Here is a 20,921-nt window from a genome sequence, read left to right as displayed (position 1 = left end):
ACAGGGTCAGCCATAGTAGTATGATAGGTGCAGTGTAATGTGTTGTTTTACAGGGTCAGTCATAGTAGTATGATAGGTGTTGTTTTACAGGGTCAGTCATAGTAGTATGATAGGTGTTGTTTTACAGGGTCAGTCATAGTAGTATGACAGGTGTTGTTTTACAGGGTCAGCCATAGTAGTATGATAGGTGCTGTTTTACAGGGTCAGTCATAGTAGTATGATAGGTGCAGTGTAATGTGTTGTTTTACAGGGTCAGTCATAGTAGTATGATAGGTGTTGTTTTACAGGGTCAGTCATAGTAGTATGATAGGTGTTGCTGTACAGGGTCAGTCATAGTAGTATGATAGGTGTTGTTTTACAGGGTCAGCCATAGTAGTATGATAGGTGTTGTTTTACAGGGTCAGCCATAGTAGTATGATAGGTGCAGTGTAATGTGTTGTTTTACAGGGTCAGCCATAGTAGTATGATAGGTGTTGTTTTACAGGGTCAGTCATAGTAGTATGATAGGTGTTGTTTTACAGGGTCAGCCATAGCAGTATGATAGGTGTTGTTTTACAGGGTCAGCCATAGCAGTATGATAGGTGTTGTTTTACAGGGTCAGCCATAGTAGTATGATAGGTGTTGTTTTACAGGGTCAGTCATAATGTTATGATAGGTGCAGTGTAATGTGTTGTTTTACAGGGTCAGTCATAGTAGTATGATAGGTGTTGTTTTACAGGGTCAGTCATAGTAGTATGATAGGTGTTGTTTTACAGGGTCAGCCATAGTAGTATGATAGGTGTTGTTTTACAGGGTCAGCCATAGTAGATTGATAGGTGTTGTTGTACAGGGTCAGTCATAGAAGTATAATGTGTTGTTTTACAGGGTCAGCCATAGTAGTATGATAGGTGTTGTTTTACAGGGTCAGCCATAGTAGTATGATAGGTGTTGTTTTACAGGGTTAGCCATAGTAGTATGATAGGTGTTGTTTTACAGGGTCAGCCATAGTAGATTGATAGGTGCAGTGTAATGTGTTGTTTTACAGGGTCAGTCATAGTAGTGTGATAGGTGTTGTTATACAGGGTCAGTCATAGTAGTATGATAGGTGTTGTTGTACAGGGTCAGTCATAGAAGTATAATGTGTTGTTTTACAGGGTCAGCCATAGTAGTATGATAGGTGTTGTTTTACAGGGTCAGCCATAGTAGTATGATAGGTGTTGTTTTACAGGGTCAGTCATAGTAGTATGATAGGTGTTGTTTTACAGGGTCAGTCATAGTAGTATGATAGGTGCAGTGTAATGTGTTGTTTTACAGGGTCAGTCATAGTAGTATGATAGGTGTTGTTTTACAGGGTCAGTCATAGTAGTATGATAGGTGTTGTTTTACAGGGTCAGTCATAGTAGTATGATAGGTGTTTTACAGGGTCAGTCATAGTAGTATGATAGGTGTTTTACAGGGTCAGTCATAGTAGTATGATAGGTGTTTTACAGGGTCAGTCATAGTAGTATGATAGGTGTTGTTTTACAGGGTCAGCCATAGTAGTATGATAAGTGTTGTTTTACAGGGTCAGCCATAGTAGATTGATAGGTGCAGTGTAATGTGTTGTTTTACAGGGTCAGTCATAGTAGTATGATAGGTGTTGTTTTACAGGGTCAGTCATAGTAGTATGATAGGTGTTGTTTTACAGGGTCAGCCATAGTAGTATGATAGGTGTTGTTTTACAGGGTCAGCCATAGTAGATTGATAGGTGTTGTTGTACAGGGTCAGTCATAGAAGTATAATGTGTTGTTTTACAGGGTCAGCCATAGTAGTATGATAGGTGTTGTTTTACAGGGTCAGCCATAGTAGTATGATAGGTGTTGTTTTACAGGGTTAGCCATAGTAGTATGATAGGTGTTGTTTTACAGGGTCAGCCATAGTAGATTGATAGGTGCAGTGTAATGTGTTGTTTTACAGGGTCAGTCATAGTAGTGTGATAGGTGTTGTTATACAGGGTCAGTCATAGTAGTATGATAGGTGTTGTTGTACAGGGTCAGTCATAGAAGTATAATGTGTTGTTTTACAGGGTCAGCCATAGTAGTATGATAGGTGTTGTTTTACAGGGTCAGCCATAGTAGTATGATAGGTGTTGTTTTACAGGGTTAGCCATAGTAGTATGATAGGTGTTGTTTTACAGGGTCAGCCATAGTAGATTGATAGGTGCAGTGTAATGTGTTGTTTTACAGGGTCAGTCATAGTAGTGTGATAGGTGTTGTTATACAGGGTCAGTCATAGTAGTATGATAGGTGTTGTTGTACAGGGTCAGTCATAGAAGTATAATGTGTTGTTTTACAGGGTCAGCCATAGTAGTATGATAGGTGTTGTTTTACAGGGTCAGCCATAGTAGTATGATAGGTGTTGTTTTACAGGGTTAGCCATAGTAGTATGATAGGTGTTGTTTTACAGGGTCAGGCATAGTAGTATGATAGGTGCAGTGTAATGTGTTGTTTTACAGGGTCAGTCATAGTAGTATGATAGGTGTTGTTTTACAGGGTCAGTCATAGTAGTATGATAGGTGTTTTACAGGGTCAGTCATAGTAGTATGATAGGTGTTTTACAGGGTCAGTCATAGTAGTATGATAGGTGTTGTTTTACAGGGTCAGTCATAGTAGTATGATAGGTGTTGTTTTACAGGGTCAGCCATAGTAGTATGATAGGTGTTGTTTTACAGGGTCAGTCATAGTAGTATGATAGGTGTTGTTTTACAGGGTCAGCCATAGTAGATTGATAGGTGCAGTATAATGTGTTGTTTTACAGGGTCAGCCATTGTAGTATGATAGGTGTTGTTTTACAGGGTCAGCCATAGTAGTATGATAGGTGTTGTTTTACAGGGTTAGCCATAGTAGTATGATAGGTGTTGTTTTACAGGGTCAGGCATAGTAGTATGATAGGTGCAGTGTAATGTGTTGTTTTACAGGGTCAGTCATAGTAGTATGATAGGTGTTGTTTTACAGGGTCAGTCATAGTAGTATGATAGGTGTTTTACAGGGTCAGTCATAGTAGTATGATAGGTGTTTTACAGGGTCAGTCATAGTAGTATGATAGGTGTTGTTTTACAGGGTCAGCCATAGTAGTATGATAGGTGTTGTTTTACAGGGTCAGCCATAGTAGTATGATAGGTGCAGTGTAATGTGTTGTTTTACAGGGTCAGTCATAGTAGTATGATAGGTGTTGTTTTACAGGGTCAGTCATAGTAGTATGATAGGTGTTGTTTTACAGGGTCAGCCATAGTAGTATGATAGGTGTTGTTTTACAGGGTCAGTCATAGTAGTATGATAGGTGCAGTGTAATGTGTTGTTTTACAGGGTCAGTCATAGTAGTATGATAGGTGTTGTTTTACAGGGTCAGTCATAGTAGTATGATAGGTGTTGTTAAACAGGGTCAGCCATAGTAGTATGATAGGTGTTGTTTTACAGGGTCAGTCATAGTAGTATGATAGGTGTTGTTTTACAGGGTCAGTCATAGTAGTATGATAGGTGTTGTTTTACAGGGTCAGTCATAGTAGTATGATAGGTGTTGTTTTACAGGGTCAGCCATAGTAGTATGATAGGTGTTGTTTTACAGGGTCAGTCATAGTAGTATGATAGGTGTTGTTTTACAGGGTCAGCCATAGTAGATTGATAGGTGCAGTGTAATGTGTTGTTTTACAGGGTCAGTCATAGTAGTATGATAGGTGTTGTTGTACAGGGTCAGTCATAGAAGTATAATGTGTTGTTTTACAGGGTCAGCCATAGTAGTATGATAGGTGTTGTTTTACAGGGTCAGCCATAGTAGTATGATAGGTGTTGTTTTACAGGGTTAGCCATAGTAGTATGATAGGTGTTGTTTTACAGGGTCAGGCATAGTAGTATGATAGGTGCAGTGTAATGTGTTGTTTTACAGGGTCAGTCATAGTAGTATGATAGGTGTTTTACAGGGTCAGTCATAGTAGTATGATAGGTGTTTTACAGGGTCAGTCATAGTAGTATGATAGGTGTTTTACAGGGTCAGTCATAGTAGTATGATAGGTGTTGTTTTACAGGGTCAGCCATAGTAGTATGATAGGTGTTGTTTTACAGGGTCAGCCATAGTAGTATGATAGGTGCAGTGTAATGTGTTGTTTTACAGGGTCAGTCATAGTAGTATGATAGGTGTTGTTTTACAGGGTCAGTCATAGTAGTATGATAGGTGTTGTTTTACAGGGTCAGCCATAGTAGTATGATAGGTGTTGTTTTACAGGGTCAGTCATAGTAGTATGATAGGTGCAGTGTAATGTGTTGTTTTACAGGGTCAGTCATAGTAGTATGATAGGCGTTGTTTTACAGGGTCAGCCATAGTAGCATGATAGGTGTTGTTTTACAGGGTCAGTCATAGTAGTATGATAGGTGTTGTTTTACAGGGTCAGCCATAGTAGTATGATAGGTGTTGTTTTACAGGGTCAGCCATAGTAGTATGATAGGTGCAGTGTAATGTGTTGTTTTACAGGGTCAGTCATAGTAGTATGATACGTGTTGTTTTACAGGGTCAGTCATAGTAGTATGATAGGTGTTGTTTTACAGGGTCAGTCATAGTAGTATGATAGGTGTTGTTTTACAGGGTCAGCCATAGTAGTATGATAGGTGTTGTTTTACAGGGTCAGCCATAGTAGTATGATAGGTGCAGTGTAATGTGTTGTTTTACAGGGTCAGCCATAGTAGTATGATAGGTGTTGTTTTACAGGGTCAGCCATAGCAGTATGATAGGTGTTGTTTTACAGGGTCAGCCATAGCAGTATGATAGGTGTTGTTTTACAGGGTCAGCCATAGTAGTATGATAGGTGTTGTTTTACAGGGTCAGTCATAGTAGTATGATAGGTGTTGTTTTACAGGGTCAGTCATAATGTTATGATAGGTGCAGTGTAATGTGTTGTTTTACAGGGTCAGCCATAGTAGTATGATAGGTGTTGTTTTACAGGGTTAGCCATAGTAGTATGATAGGTGTTGTTTTACAGGGTCAGTCATAGTAGTATGATAGGTGTTTTACAGGGTCAGTCATAGTAGTATGATAGGTGTTTTACAGGGTCAGTCATAGTAGTATGATAGGTGTTTTACAGGGTCAGTCATAGTAGTATGATAGGTGTTGTTTTACAGGGTCAGCCATAGTAGTATGATAAGTGTTGTTTTACAGGGTCAGCCATAGTAGATTGATAGGTGCAGTGTAATGTGTTGTTTTACAGGGTCAGTCATAGTAGTATGATAGGTGTTGTTTTACAGGGTCAGTCATAGTAGTATGATAGGTGTTGTTTTACAGGGTCAGCCATAGTAGTATGATAGGTGTTGTTTTACAGGGTCAGTCATAGTAGTATGATAGGTGTTGTTTTACAGGGTCAGCCATAGTAGATTGATAGGTGCAGTGTAATGTGTTGTTTTACAGGGTCAGTCATAGTAGTATGATAGGTGTTGTTGTACAGGGTCAGTCATAGAAGTATAATGTGTTGTTTTACAGGGTCAGCCATAGTAGTATGATAGGTGTTGTTCTACAGGGTCAGCCATAGTAGTATGATAGGTGTTGTTTTACAGGGTTAGCCATAGTAGTATGATAGGTGTTGTTTTACAGGGTCAGGCATAGTAGTATGATAGGTGCAGTGTAATGTGTTGTTTTACAGGGTCAGTCATAGTAGTATGATAGGTGTTGTTTTACAGGGTCAGTCATAGTAGTATGATAGGTGTTTTACAGGGTCAGTCATAGTAGTATGATAGGTGTTTTACAGGGTCAGTCATAGTAGTATGATAGGTGTTTTACAGGGTCAGTCATAGTAGTATGATAGGTGTTGTTTTACAGGGTCAGCCATAGTAGTATGATAGGTGTTGTTTTACAGGGTCAGCCATAGTAGTATGATAGGTGCAGTGTAATGTGTTGTTTTACAGGGTCAGTCATAGTAGTATGATAGGTGTTGTTTTACAGGGTCAGTCATAGTAGTATGATAGGTGTTTTACAGGGTCAGCCATAGCAGTATGATAGGTGTTGTTTTACAGGGTCAGCCATAGCAGTATGATAGGTGTTGTTTTACAGGGTCAGCCATAGTAGTATGATAGGTGTTGTTTTACAGGGTCAGTCATAGTAGTATGATAGGTGTTGTTTTACAGGGTCAGTCATAATGTTATGATAGGTGCAGTGTAATGTGTTGTTTTACAGGGTCAGCCATAGTAGTATGATAGGTGTTGTTTTACAGGGTTAGCCATAGTAGTATGATAGGTGTTGTTTTACAGGGTCAGTCATAGTAGTATGATAGGTGCAGTGTAATGTGTTGTTTTACAGGGTCAGTCATAGTAGTATGATAGGTGTTGTTTTACAGGGTCAGTCATAGTAGTATGATAGGTGTTTTACAGGGTCAGTCATAGTAGTATGATAGGTGTTTTACAGGGTCAGTCATAGTAGTATGATAGGTGTTGTTTTACAGGGTCAGCCATAGTAGTATGATAAGTGTTGTTTTACAGGGTCAGCCATAGTAGATTGATAGGTGCAGTGTAATGTGTTGTTTTACAGGGTCAGTCATAGTAGTATGATAGGTGTTGTTTTACAGGGTCAGTCATAGTAGTATGATAGGTGTTGTTTTACAGGGTCAGCCATAGTAGTATGATAGGTGTTGTTTTACAGGGTCAGTCATAGTAGTATGATAGGTGTTGTTTTACAGGGTCAGCCATAGTAGATTGATAGGTGCAGTGTAATGTGTTGTTTTACAGGGTCAGTCATAGTAGTATGATAGGTGTTGTTGTACAGGGTCAGTCATAGATGTATAATGTGTTGTTTTACAGGGTCAGCCATAGTAGTATGATAGGTGTTGTTCTACAGGGTCAGCCATAGTAGTATGATAGGTGTTGTTTTACAGGGTTAGCCATAGTAGTATGATAGGTGTTGTTTTACAGGGTCAGGCATAGTAGTATGATAGGTGCAGTGTAATGTGTTGTTTTACAGGGTCAGTCATAGTAGTATGATAGGTGTTGTTTTACAGGGTCAGTCATAGTAGTATGATAGGTGTTTTACAGGGTCAGTCATAGTAGTATGATAGGTGTTTTACAGGGTCAGTCATAGTAGTATGATAGGTGTTTTACAGGGTCAGTCATAGTAGTATGATAGGTGTTGTTTTACAGGGTCAGCCATAGTAGTATGATAGGTGTTGTTTTACAGGGTCAGCCATAGTAGTATGATAGGTGCAGTGTAATGTGTTGTTTTACAGAGTCAGTCATAGTAGTATGATAGGTGTTGTTTTACAGGGTCAGTCATAGTAGTATGATAGGTGTTGTTTTACAGGGTCAGCCATAGTAGTATGATAGGTGTTGTTTTACAGGGTCAGTCATAGTAGTATGATAGGTGCAGTGTAATGTGTTGTTTTACAGGGTCAGTCATAGTAGTATGATAGGTGTTGTTTTACAGGGTCAGCCATAGTAGCATGATAGGTGTTGTTTTACAGGGTCAGTCATAGTAGTATGATAGGTGTTGTTTTACAGGGTCAGCCATAGTAGTATGATAGGTGTTGTTTTACAGGGTCAGTCATAATGTTATGATAGGCGCAGTGTAATGTGTTGTTTTACAGGGTCAGCCATAGTAGTATGATAGGTGTTGTTTTACAGGGTTAGCCGTAGTAGTATGATAGGTGTTGTTTTACAGGGTCAGTCATAGTAGTATGATAGGTGCAGTGTAATGTGTTGTTTTACAGGGTCAGTCATAGTAGTATGATAGGTGTTGTTTTACAGGGTCAGTCATAGTAGTATGATAGGTGTTTTACAGGGTCAGTCATAGTAGTATGATAGGTGTTTTACAGGGTCAGTCATAGTAGTATGATAGGTGTTGTTTTACAGGGTCAGTCATAGTAGTATGATAGGTGTTGTTGTACAGGGTCAGTCATAGTAGTATGATAGGTGTTGTTTTACAGGGTCAGCCATAGTAGTATGATAGGTGTTGTTTTACAGGGTCAGTCATAGTAGTATGATAGGTGCAGTGTAATGTGTTGTTTTACAGGGTCAGTCATAGTAGTATGATAGGTGTTGTTTTACAGGGTCAGTCATAGTAGTATGATAGGTGTTTTACAGGGTCAGTCATAGTAGTATGATAGGTGTTTTACAGGGTCAGTCATAGTAGTATGATAGGTGTTGTTTTACAGGGTCAGTCATAGTAGTATGATAGGTGTTGTTGTACAGGGTCAGTCATAGTAGTATGATAGGTGTTGTTTTACAGGGTCAGCCATAGTAGTATGATAGGTGTTGTTTTACAGGGTCAGTCATAGTAGTATGATAGGTGCAGTGTAATGTGTTGTTTTACAGGGTCAGTCATAGTAGTATGATAGGTGTTGTTTTACAGGGTCAGTCATAGTAGTATGACAGGTGTTGTTTTACAGGGTCAGCCATAGTAGTATGATAGGTGCTGTTTTACAGGGTCAGTCATAGTAGTATGATAGGTGCAGTGTAATGTGTTGTTTTACAGGGTCAGTCATAGTAGTATGATAGGTGTTGTTTTACAGGGTCAGTCATAGTAGTATGATAGGTGTTGCTGTACAGGGTCAGTCATAGTAGTATGATAGGTGTTGTTTTACAGGGTCAGCCATAGTAGTATGATAGGTGTTGTTTTACAGGGTCAGCCATAGTAGTATGATAGGTGCAGTGTAATGTGTTGTTTTACAGGGTCAGCCATAGTAGTATGATAGGTGTTGTTTTACAGGGTCAGTCATAGTAGTATGATAGGTGTTGTTTTACAGGGTCAGCCATAGCAGTATGATAGGTGTTGTTTTACAGGGTCAGCCATAGCAGTATGATAGGTGTTGTTTTACAGGGTCAGCCATAGTAGTATGATAGGTGTTGTTTTACAGGGTCAGTCATAGTAGTATGATAGGTGTTGTTTTACAGGGTCAGTCATAATGTTATGATAGGTGCAGTGTAATGTGTTGTTTTACAGGGTCAGCCATAGTAGTATGATAGGTGTTGTTTTACAGGGTTAGCCATAGTAGTATGATAGGTGTTGTTTTACAGGGTCAGTCATAGTAGTATGATAGGTGCAGTGTAATGTGTTGTTTTACAGGGTCAGTCATAGTAGTATGATAGGTGTTGTTTTACAGGGTCAGTCATAGTAGTATGATAGGTGTTTTACAGGGTCAGTCATAGTAGTATGATAGGTGTTTTACAGGGTCAGTCATAGTAGTATGATAGGTGTTTTACAGGGTCAGTCATAGTAGTATGATAGGTGTTGTTTTACAGGGTCAGCCATAGTAGTATGATAAGTGTTGTTTTACAGGGTCAGCCATAGTAGATTGATAGGTGCAGTGTAATGTGTTGTTTTACAGGGTCAGTCATAGTAGTATGATAGGTGTTGTTTTACAGGGTCAGTCATAGTAGTATGATAGGTGTTGTTTTACAGGGTCAGCCATAGTAGTATGATAGGTGTTGTTTTACAGGGTCAGTCATAGTAGTATGATAGGTGTTGTTTTACAGGGTCAGCCATAGTAGATTGATAGGTGCAGTGTAATGTGTTGTTTTACAGGGTCAGTCATAGTAGTATGATAGGTGTTGTTATACAGGGTCAGTCATAGTAGTATGATAGGTGTTGTTGTACAGGGTCAGTCATAGAAGTATAATGTGTTGTTTTACAGGGTCAGCCATAGTAGTATGATAGGTGTTGTTTTACAGGGTCAGCCATAGTAGTATGATAGGTGTTGTTTTACAGGGTTAGCCATAGTAGTATGATAGGTGTTGTTTTACAGGGTCAGGCATAGTAGTATGATAGGTGCAGTGTAATGTGTTGTTTTACAGGGTCAGTCATAGTAGTATGATAGGTGTTGTTTTACAGGGTCAGTCATAGTAGTATGATAGGTGTTTTACAGGGTCAGTCATAGTAGTATGATAGGTGTTTTACAGGGTCAGTCATAGTAGTATGATAGGTGTTGTTTTACAGGGTCAGCCATGGTAGTATGATAGGTGTTGTTTTACAGGGTCAGCCATAGTAGTATGATAGGTGCAGTGTAATGTGTTGTTTTACAGGGTCAGTCATAGTAGTATGATAGGTGTTGTTTTACAGGGTCAGTCATAGTAGTATGATAGGTGTTGTTTTACAGGGTCAGTCATAGTAGTATGACAGGTGTTGTTTTACAGGGTCAGCCATAGTAGTATGATAGGTGCTGTTTTACAGGGTCAGTCATAGTAGTATGATAGGTGCAGTGTAATGTGTTGTTTTACAGGGTCAGTCATAGTAGTATGATAGGTGTTGTTTTACAGGGTCAGTCATAGTAGTATGATAGGTGTTGCTGTACAGGGTCAGTCATAGTAGTATGATAGGTGTTGTTTTACAGGGTCAGCCATAGTAGTATGATAGGTGTTGTTTTACAGGGTCAGCCATAGTAGTATGATAGGTGCAGTGTAATGTGTTGTTTTACAGGGTCAGCCATAGTAGTATGATAGGTGTTGTTTTACAGGGTCAGTCATAGTAGTATGATAGGTGTTGTTTTACAGGGTCAGCCATAGCAGTATGATAGGTGTTGTTTTACAGGGTCAGCCATAGCAGTATGATAGGTGTTGTTTTACAGGGTCAGCCATAGTAGTATGATAGGTGTTGTTTTACAGGGTCAGTCATAGTAGTATGATAGGTGTTGTTTTACAGGGTCAGTCATAATGTTATGATAGGTGCAGTGTAATGTGTTGTTTTACAGGGTCAGCCATAGTAGTATGATAGGTGTTGTTTTACAGGGTTAGCCATAGTAGTATGATAGGTGTTGTTTTACAGGGTCAGTCATAGTAGTATGATAGGTGCAGTGTAATGTGTTGTTTTACAGGGTCAGTCATAGTAGTATGATAAGTGTTGTTTTACAGGGTCAGCCATAGTAGATTGATAGGTGCAGTGTAATGTGTTGTTTTACAGGGTCAGTCATAGTAGTATGATAGGTGTTGTTTTACAGGGTCAGTCATAGTAGTATGATAGGTGTTGTTTTACAGGGTCAGCCATAGTAGTATGATAGGTGTTGTTTTACAGGGTCAGTCATAGTAGTATGATAGGTGTTGTTTTACAGGGTCAGCCATAGTAGATTGATAGGTGCAGTGTAATGTGTTGTTTTACAGGGTCAGTCATAGTAGTATGATAGGTGTTGTTATACAGGGTCAGTCATAGTAGTATGATAGGTGTTGTTGTACAGGGTCAGTCATAGAAGTATAATGTGTTGTTTTACAGGGTCAGCCATAGTAGTATGATAGGTGTTGTTTTACAGGGTCAGCCATAGTAGTATGATAGGTGTTGTTTTACAGGGTTAGCCATAGTAGTATGATAGGTGTTGTTTTACAGGGTCAGGCATAGTAGTATGATAGGTGCAGTGTAATGTGTTGTTTTACAGGGTCAGTCATAGTAGTATGATAGGTGTTGTTTTACAGGGTCAGTCATAGTAGTATGATAGGTGTTTTACAGGGTCAGTCATAGTAGTATGATAGGTGTTTTACAGGGTCAGTCATAGTAGTATGATAGGTGTTGTTTTACAGGGTCAGCCATGGTAGTATGATAGGTGTTGTTTTACAGGGTCAGCCATAGTAGTATGATAGGTGCAGTGTAATGTGTTGTTTTACAGGGTCAGTCATAGTAGTATGATAGGTGTTGTTTTACAGGGTCAGTCATAGTAGTATGATAGGTGTTGTTTTACAGGGTCAGTCATAGTAGTATGACAGGTGTTGTTTTACAGGGTCAGCCATAGTAGTATGATAGGTGCTGTTTTACAGGGTCAGTCATAGTAGTATGATAGGTGCAGTGTAATGTGTTGTTTTACAGGGTCAGTCATAGTAGTATGATAGGTGTTGTTTTACAGGGTCAGTCATAGTAGTATGATAGGTGTTGCTGTACAGGGTCAGTCATAGTAGTATGATAGGTGTTGTTTTACAGGGTCAGCCATAGTAGTATGATAGGTGTTGTTTTACAGGGTCAGCCATAGTAGTATGATAGGTGCAGTGTAATGTGTTGTTTTACAGGGTCAGCCATAGTAGTATGATAGGTGTTGTTTTACAGGGTCAGTCATAGTAGTATGATAGGTGTTGTTTTACAGGGTCAGCCATAGCAGTATGATAGGTGTTGTTTTACAGGGTCAGCCATAGCAGTATGATAGGTGTTGTTTTACAGGGTCAGCCATAGTAGTATGATAGGTGTTGTTTTACAGGGTCAGTCATAGTAGTATGATAGGTGTTGTTTTACAGGGTCAGTCATAATGTTATGATAGGTGCAGTGTAATGTGTTGTTTTACAGGGTCAGCCATAGTAGTATGATAGGTGTTGTTTTACAGGGTTAGCCATAGTAGTATGATAGGTGTTGTTTTACAGGGTCAGTCATAGTAGTATGATAGGTGCAGTGTAATGTGTTGTTTTACAGGGTCAGTCATAGTAGTATGATAGGTGTTGTTTTACAGGGTCAGTCATAGTAGTATGATAGGTGTTTTACAGGGTCAGTCATAGTAGTATGATAGGTGTTTTACAGGGTCAGTCATAGTAGTATGATAGGTGTTTTACAGGGTCAGTCATAGTAGTATGATAGGTGTTGTTTTACAGGGTCAGCCATAGTAGTATGATAAGTGTTGTTTTACAGGGTCAGCCATAGTAGATTGATAGGTGCAGTGTAATGTGTTGTTTTACAGGGTCAGTCATAGTAGTATGATAGGTGTTGTTTTACAGGGTCAGTCATAGTAGTATGATAGGTGTTGTTTTACAGGGTCAGCCATAGTAGTATGATAGGTGTTGTTATACAGGGTCAGTCATAGTAGTATGATAGGTGTTGTTGTACAGGGTCAGTCATAGAAGTATAATGTGTTGTTTTACAGGGTCAGCCATAGTAGTATGATAGGTGTTGTTTTACAGGGTCAGCCATAGTAGTATGATAGGTGTTGTTTTACAGGGTTAGCCATAGTAGTATGATAGGTGTTGTTTTACAGGGTCAGGCATAGTAGTATGATAGGTGCAGTGTAATGTGTTGTTTTACAGGGTCAGTCATAGTAGTATGATAGGTGTTGTTTTACAGGGTCAGTCATAGTAGTATGATAGGTGTTTTACAGGGTCAGTCATAGTAGTATGATAGGTGTTTTACAGGGTCAGTCATAGTAGTATGATAGGTGTTGTTTTACAGGGTCAGCCATAGTAGTATGATAGGTGTTGTTTTACAGGGTCAGCCATAGTAGTATGATAGGTGCAGTGTAATGTGTTGTTTTACAGGGTCAGTCATAGTAGTATGATAGGTGTTGTTTTACAGGGTCAGTCATAGTAGTATGATAGGTGTTGTTTTACAGGGTCAGCCATAGTAGTATGATAGGTGTTGTTTTACAGGGTCAGTCATAGTAGTATGATAGGTGTTGTTAAACAGGGTCAGCCATAGTAGTATGATAGGTGTTGTTTTACAGGGTCAGCCATAGTAGTATGATAGGTGTTGTTTTACAGGGTCAGCCATAGTAGTATGATAGGTGCAGTGTAATATGTTGTTTTACAGGGTCAGTCATAGTAGTATGATAGGTGTTGTTTTACAGGGTCAGTCATAGTAGTATGATAGGTGTTGTTTTACAGGGTCAGTCATAGTAGTATGATAGGTGTTGTTTTACAGGGTCAGCCATAGTAGTATGATAGGTGTTGTTTTACAGGGTCAGCCATAGTAGTATGATAGGTGCAGTGTAATGTATTGTTTTGCAGGGTCAGCCATAGTAGTACAGTGCCCCGGAGCAAATTAGGGTTACGTGCCTTACTCAAGGGCACATCGGCAGACTTTTCAACTTGTCGATTCGGGTATTCAAACCAGCAACCCTTAGGTTGACAGAGCTTCAAGAAATTTGAAAGAATATTGTCAAATAATCTGTATAAAAATTTACACAATCCAGGTGTGCCAATGTGGCACTTGGAGATGTGTGAAATGTACTCCTCGGTCTGAAGTGTCCCCACGTGCGCCAGCAAATAGCTAGCTTCTCACGTGGAGCCGACTGATTAGCCAGATCAGGAGGGCTCCCGAGCAAGGCAGAGGTTCTGAGTTCGCGCCAGGTATGGACTGAATTGGGAAGAAGTGGCACTCGCTAAGCAAGCAGCGTGATGTCCTTCACACAAATCTCTTATTGAGAGACTTGCCCAGAAAGAGTCACAGCTGTAACCGCTGCCAAAGGTGATTCTAACATGTATTGACTCAGGGGGGGTGAATACTTACCTAATTCAAGGTATATTTGTGTTTTAATTTTTCATTCATGTTAAAGAATACAAATGTTTCTTCCACTTTGAAATTACAGACTATTTTGTGTAGATCATTGTAGAATTAAATACATTTTAATCCGACAACAAAATGTGAAGAAATCCAAGGGGGTGAAACTTGATGATACCCACTGTACAGGTATTGGAGAGATGCAGGGAGACTGCCACACAGGCTCCCAGAGAGTAGATACTGTGGGGGTTTAAATGCCTTCCACAAGAGCTCCCGAGTGGCACAGCAGTCTAAGGCACTGCATCTCAGTGGCACAGCAGTCTAAGGCACTGCATCTCAGTGGCACAGCAGTCTAAGGCACTGCATCTCAGTGGCACAGCAGTCTAAGGCACTGCATCTCAGTGGCACAGCAGTCTAAGGCACTGCATCTCAGTGCCACAGCAGTCTAAGGCACTGCATCTCAGTGGCACAACAGTCTAAGGCACTGCATCTCAGTGGCACAGCAGTCTAAGGCACTGCATCTCAGTGCCACAGCAGTCTAAGGCACTGCATCTCAGTGGCACAACAGTCTAAGGCACTGCATCTCAGTGGCACAGCAGTCTAAGGCACTGCATCTCAGTGGCACAACAGTCTAAGGCACTGCATCTCAGTGGCACAGCAGTCTAAGGCACTGCATCTCAGTGCCACAGCAGTCTAAGGCACTGCATCTCAGTGGCACAACAGTCTAAGGCACTGCATCTCAGTGGCACAGCAGTCTAAGGCACTGCATCTCAGTGGCACAGCAGTCTAAGGCACTGCATCTCAGTGGCACAGCAGTCTAAGGCACTGCATCTCAGTGCCACAGCAGTCTAAGGCACTGCATCTCAGTGCCACAGCAGTCTAAGGCACTGCATCTCAGTGGCACAGCAGTCTAAGGCACTGCATCTCAGTGCCACAGCAGTCTAAGGCACTGCATCTCAGTGGCACAACAGTCTAAGGCACTGCATCTCAGTGACACAGCAGTCTAAGGCACTGCATCTCAGTGCTAGAGGTCCCATAGTGTGGCGCACAATTGGCCCAGCGTCGTCTGCCCCTGAACAAGGCAGTTAACCCACTGTTCCCCGGTAGGCCGTCATTGTAAATAAGAATTTGTTCTTACCTGACTTCCCTAGTTTAAATAAAGGTTCAATTTTTTTTTATGGTATCTAGAATTTGATACAGCCAACCCTCTGGTCGCTTTTCCGTGTGTGTGTGAGATTTTATCTCTGAAAGAGTTCATTGCGAGTACATTTTATTTTATAAGATTATTACTGCATTATTATTGTTATCATAAATCATAATTATTATTGTTATTGTTGCTTATGTAATAAATAGCATTATGTAATAAATAGCTTTTAGTAATTATATAATTGTTACTCAGTGGCCGGCTGCCGCTCTCAGATTAATAATCCTGTGCAGTAGCATTATTTACAGTAATAGTTTAAACTCATATTCAAATCTCATTGGGAGATAATCTCTGGATTGACATGATAATCCAGTCAATATGGGCCATCCCAATCCCAATCTCCTCACTGCCCTTGGCCTCGAACCGACTAGATGTCTCTCAAAGAAGACGAAAATAAAATGGAAATAAAAAAAATGGAAACTCCCCGGAGAGAGAGAGAGAGGGAGAGAGAGAGAGAGGTACAGACTCAGTGAGCACAGTCTGGCTATAGAGACCGGTCGTCACAGACAAACCTGGCTGCCCAGAGAGGACAGGCTGTGCTCACTCTGCTCCAGGGGAGAGGTAGAGGTGCATTTCCTCCTACACTGTGACAAATACTCAGACCTAAGAGCATATTTCTTTCCCAAAATTATAACTCAATACAAAGAATTTGAAACTATAAAAGATGAAGAAAAAATCAAATATTTATTGGGTGAAAAGCCAAAATGTGCAGTTTTGGCAGCCAAATATGTGTCCCCCTGCCACAACCTGAGGGACAGCCAGTGAAAAATGCAAAGTAATGTTGATAATATTTCCCATTTAGCTTAGTTTTGTTTTGTCTTTCATACCAGGTCATATGTCTTCTCAGTCATATTGACACTGGTCTACTACTGTTGATTTAATGTATTGTTGTTCTGATTAATATTGTTGTTGTAGCTGTTATTAATGGTAATCCCATGTCCACTACTACTATTATTCTTACTGTTGGTCCCACCATTTATTTATATATAAATATATATATATATTTTGTATATATATACATATATATTAGATTTTTATTTTTCGATATGTATACTTTGACAATGTAAGTAATAATGAACTTGCCATGTCAATAAAGTCAATTGAATTGGAGAGAGAGAGAGAGAGAGAGAGAGAGAGAGAGAGAGAGAGAGAGAGAGAGAGAGAGAGAGAGAGAGAGAGAGAGAGAGAGAGAGAGAGAGAGAGAGAGAGAGAGAGAGAGAGAGAGAGAGAGAGAGAGAGAGAGAGAGAGAGAGAGAGAGAGAGAGAGAGAGAGAGAGAGAGAGAGAGAGAGAGAGAGAGAGAGAGAGAGAGAGAGAGAGAGAGAGAGAGAGAGAGAGAGGAATCTAGATCTTTTGCCCTGACAGTAAATCTCAGTACAAAAAAAAATTATGGTGGACCACAAATACAAATTCCATCTGGAAACCGTTGCCCTAGAGCACACAAAAAAAACTATACAAACCTCAGCCTAAACATCAGCACCACAGGTAACTTCCACAAAGCTGTGAAAGACCTGAGAGACAAGGCAAAAAGGAACATAAAATTAGGATCAATTAGGAGCTGGCTAAAAATACTTGAATCAGTTGTAGAACCCATTGCCCTTTATAGTTGTGAGGTCTGGGGTCCGCTCACCAACCAAGAAATAAAAGAGAATTACTTGACAAATTGGAAAGAATTAACAAAAAAACAGAGAAAACTAGAATGCTATTTGGCCCTAAACAGAGAGTACACAGTGGCAGAATATCTCACCACTGTGACTGACCCAAACTTAAGGAAAACTTTGAGTATGTACAGACTCAGTGAGCATAGACTTGCTATTGAGAAAGGTCTCCGTAGGCAGACCTGGCTCTCAAGAGAAGACAGACTATGTGCACACTGCCCACAAAATGAGGTGGAAACTCAGCTGCACTTCCTAACCTCCTGCCAAATGTATGACCATATTAGAGACACATATTTCCCTCAGATTACACAGACCCACAAAGAATTCAAAAACAAGTGTGCCATCACGGCAACCAGTTTATTTTTAGTCTAATGTTTACTGTAACCTTTTTTATTGAGAGAGAGAGAGAGAGAGAGAGAGAGAGAGAGAGAGAGAGAGAGAGAGAGAGAGAGAGAGAGAGAGAGAGAGAGAGAGAGAGAGAGAGAGAGAGAGAGAGAGAGAGAGAGAGAGAGAGAGAGAGAGAGAGGGGGAGAGGGAGAGAGAGAGAGAGAGAGAGAGAGAGAGAGAGAGAGAGAGAGAGAGAGAGAGAGAGAGAGAGAGAGAGAGAGAGAGAGAGAGAGAGAGAGAGAGAGAGAGAGAGAGAGAGAGAGACAGAGAGAGAGGGAGAGAGATGGAGAGGGGGAGAGGGAGAGAGATGGAGAGGGGGAGAGGGAGAGAGAGAGAGACGGAGAGGGGGAGAGAGAGAGAGAGAGTGACGGAGAGAGAGAGACGGAGAGAGACTTGGAGAAAGACATGGAGAGAGACATGGAGAGAGAGCGCACCCCTATAGATGTGTTTGGGTCAGCTGGTTCTGCATTGGGTCAGCTGGTTCTGCATTGGGTCAGCTGGTTCTGCATTGAGTTAGCTGGTTCTACATTGGGTCAGCTGGTTCTGCATTGGGTCAGCTGGTTCTGCATTGGGTCAGCTGGTTCTGCATTGAGTTAGCTGGTTCTACATTGGGTCAGCTGGTTTTACATTGGGTTGCTGGTTCTGCATTGAGTTAGCTGGTTCTGCATTGGGTCAGCTGGTTCTGCATTGAGTTAGCTGGTTCTGCATTGAGTTAGCTGGTTCTGCATTGGGTCAGCTGGTTCTGCATTGAATTCAGCTGGTTCTACATTGGGTCAGCTGGTTCTACATTGGGTCAGCTGGTTCTGCATTGGGTCAGCTGGTTCTACATTGGGTCAGCTGGTTCTGCATTGTGTCAGCTGGTTCTGTATTGGGTCAGCTGGTTCTACATTGGGTCAGCTGGTTCTGCATTGGGTCAGCTGGTTCTGCATTGAGTTAGCTGGTTCTGCATTGGGTCAGCTGGTTCTACATTGGGTCAGCTGGTTCTGCATTGGGTCAGCTGGTTCTGCATTGAGTTAGCTGGTTCTACATTGGGTCAGCTGGTTCTGCATTGGGTCAACTGGTTCTACGTTGAGTCAGCTGGTTCTACGTTGGGTCAGCTGGTTCTGCATTGGGTCAGCTTGTTCTGTATTGGGTCAGCTGGTTCTGTATTGGGTCAGCTGGTTCTACGTTGGGTCAACTGGTTCTGCATTGGGTCAGCTGGTTCTGTATTGAGTCAGCTGGTTCTATGTTGGGTCAGCTGGTTCTACGTTGGGTCAGCTGGTTCTACATTGGATCAGCTGGTTCTACATTGGATCAGCTGGTTCTGTATTGGGTCAGCTGGTTCTACATTGGGTCAGCTGGTTCTGCATTGGATCAGCTGGTTCTACTGGTTCTGCATTGGGTCAGCTGGTTCTGCATTGGGTCAGCTGGTTCTGTATTGGGTCAGCTGGTTCTACTGGTTCTGCATTGGGTCAGCTGGTTCTGCATTGGGTCAGCTGGTTCTGCATTGGGTCAACTGGTTCTGTATTGGGTCAGCTGGTTCTACTGGTTCTGCATTGGGTCAGCTGGTTCTGCATTGGGTCAGCTGGTTCTACATTGGGTCAGCTGGTTCTGCATTGGATCAGCTGGTTCTGCATTTGGGTCTGCTGGTTCTACATTGGGTCAGCTGGTTCTAAATTGGATCAGCTGGTTCTGCATTTGGGTCTGCTGGTTCTACATTGGGTCAACTGGTTCTACATTGGGTCAGCTGGTTCTACTGGTTCTACATTGGGTCAGATGGTTCTACATTGGGTCAGCTGGTTCTACTGGTTCTACATTGGGTCAGCTGGTTCTACTGGTTCTGTATTGGGTCAGCTGGTTCTGTATTGGGTCAGCTGGTTCTACGTTGGGTCAACTGGTTCTACGATGGGTCAGCTGGTTCTGCATTGGGTCAACTGGTTCTGTATTGGGTCAGCTGGTTCTGCATTGGGTCAGCTGGTTCTGTATTGGGTCAGCTGGTTCTACGTTGGGTCAACTGGTTCTGTATTGGGTCAGTTGGTTCTACATTGGGTCAGCTGGTTCTGCATTGGGTCAGCTGGTTCTGTATTGGGTCAGCTGGTTCTGCATTGGGTCAGCTGGTTCTGTATTGAGTCAGCTGGTTCTATGTTGGGTCAACTGGTTCTACATTGGATCAGCTGGTTCTACTGGTTCTACATTGGGTCAGCTGGTTCTACGTTGGGTCAACTGGTTCTACGATGGGTCAGCTGGTTCTGCATTGGGTCAACTGGTTCTGTATTGGGTCAGCTGGTTCTGCATTGGGTCAGCTGGTTCTGTATTGGGTCAGCTGGTTCTACGTTGGGTCAACTGGTTCTGTATTGGGTCAGTTGGTTCTACATTGGGTCAGCTGGTTCTGCATTGGGTCAGCTGGTTCTGTATTGGGTCAGCTGGTTCTGCATTGGGTCAGCTGGTTCTGTATTGAGTCAGCTGGTTCTATGTTGGGTCAACTGGTTCTACATTGGATCAGCTGGTTCTACTGGTTCTACATTGGGTCAGCTGGTTCTACTGGTTCTACATTGGGTCAGCTGGTTCTACTGGTTCTACATTGGGTCAGATGGTTCTACATTGGGTCAGCTGGTTCTGTATTGGGTCAGCTGGTTCTGCATTGGGTCAGCTGGTTCTGTATTGGGTCAGCTGGTTCTACATTGGGTCAGCTGGTTCTACATTGGATCAGCTGGTTCTACTGGTTCTACATTGGGTCAGCTGGTTCTACTGGTTCTACATTGGGTCAGATGGTTCTACATTGGGTCAGCTGGTTCTACTGGTTCTACATTGGGTCAGCTGGTTCTACTGGTTCTGTATTGGGTCAGCTGGTTCTGTATTGGGTCAGCTGGTTCTACATTGGGTCAGCTGGTTCTGTATTGGGTCAGCTGGTTCTACGTTGGGTCAACTGGTTCTACGATGGGTCAGCTGGTTCTGCATTGGGTCAACTGGTTCTGTATTGGGTCAGCTGGTTCTGCATTGGGTCAGCTGGTTCTGTATTGGGTCAGCTGGTTCTACGTTGGGTCAACTGGTTCTGTATTGGGTCAGTTGGTTCTACATTGGGTCAGCTGGTTCTGCATTGGGTCAGCTGGTTCTGTATTGGGTCAGCTGGTTCTGCATTGGGTCAGCTGGTTCTGTATTGAGTCAGCTGGTTCTATGTTGGGTCAACTGGTTCTACATTGGATCAGCTGGTTCTACTGGTTCTACATTGGGTCAGCTGGTTCTACTGGTTCTACATTGGGTCAGCTGGTTCTACTGGTTCTACATTGGGTCAGATGGTTCTACATTGGGTCAGCTGGTTCTGTATTGGGTCAGCTGGTTCTGCATTGGGTCAGCTGGTTCTGTATTGGGTCAGCTGGTTCTACATTGGGTCAGCTGGTTCTACATTGGATCAGCTGGTTCTACTGGTTCTACATTGGGTCAGCTGGTTCTACTGGTTCTACATTGGGTCAGATGGTTCTACATTGGGTCAGCTGGTTCTACTGGTTCTACATTGGGTCAGCTGGTTCTACTGGTTCTGTA

This window comes from Salvelinus alpinus, chromosome 18, assembly GCF_045679555.1.
Source record: "Salvelinus alpinus chromosome 18, SLU_Salpinus.1, whole genome shotgun sequence".
In the NCBI taxonomy this organism is placed as follows: Eukaryota; Metazoa; Chordata; class Actinopteri; order Salmoniformes; family Salmonidae; genus Salvelinus; species Salvelinus alpinus.
Note: the sequence above shows the minus strand (reverse complement) of the source record.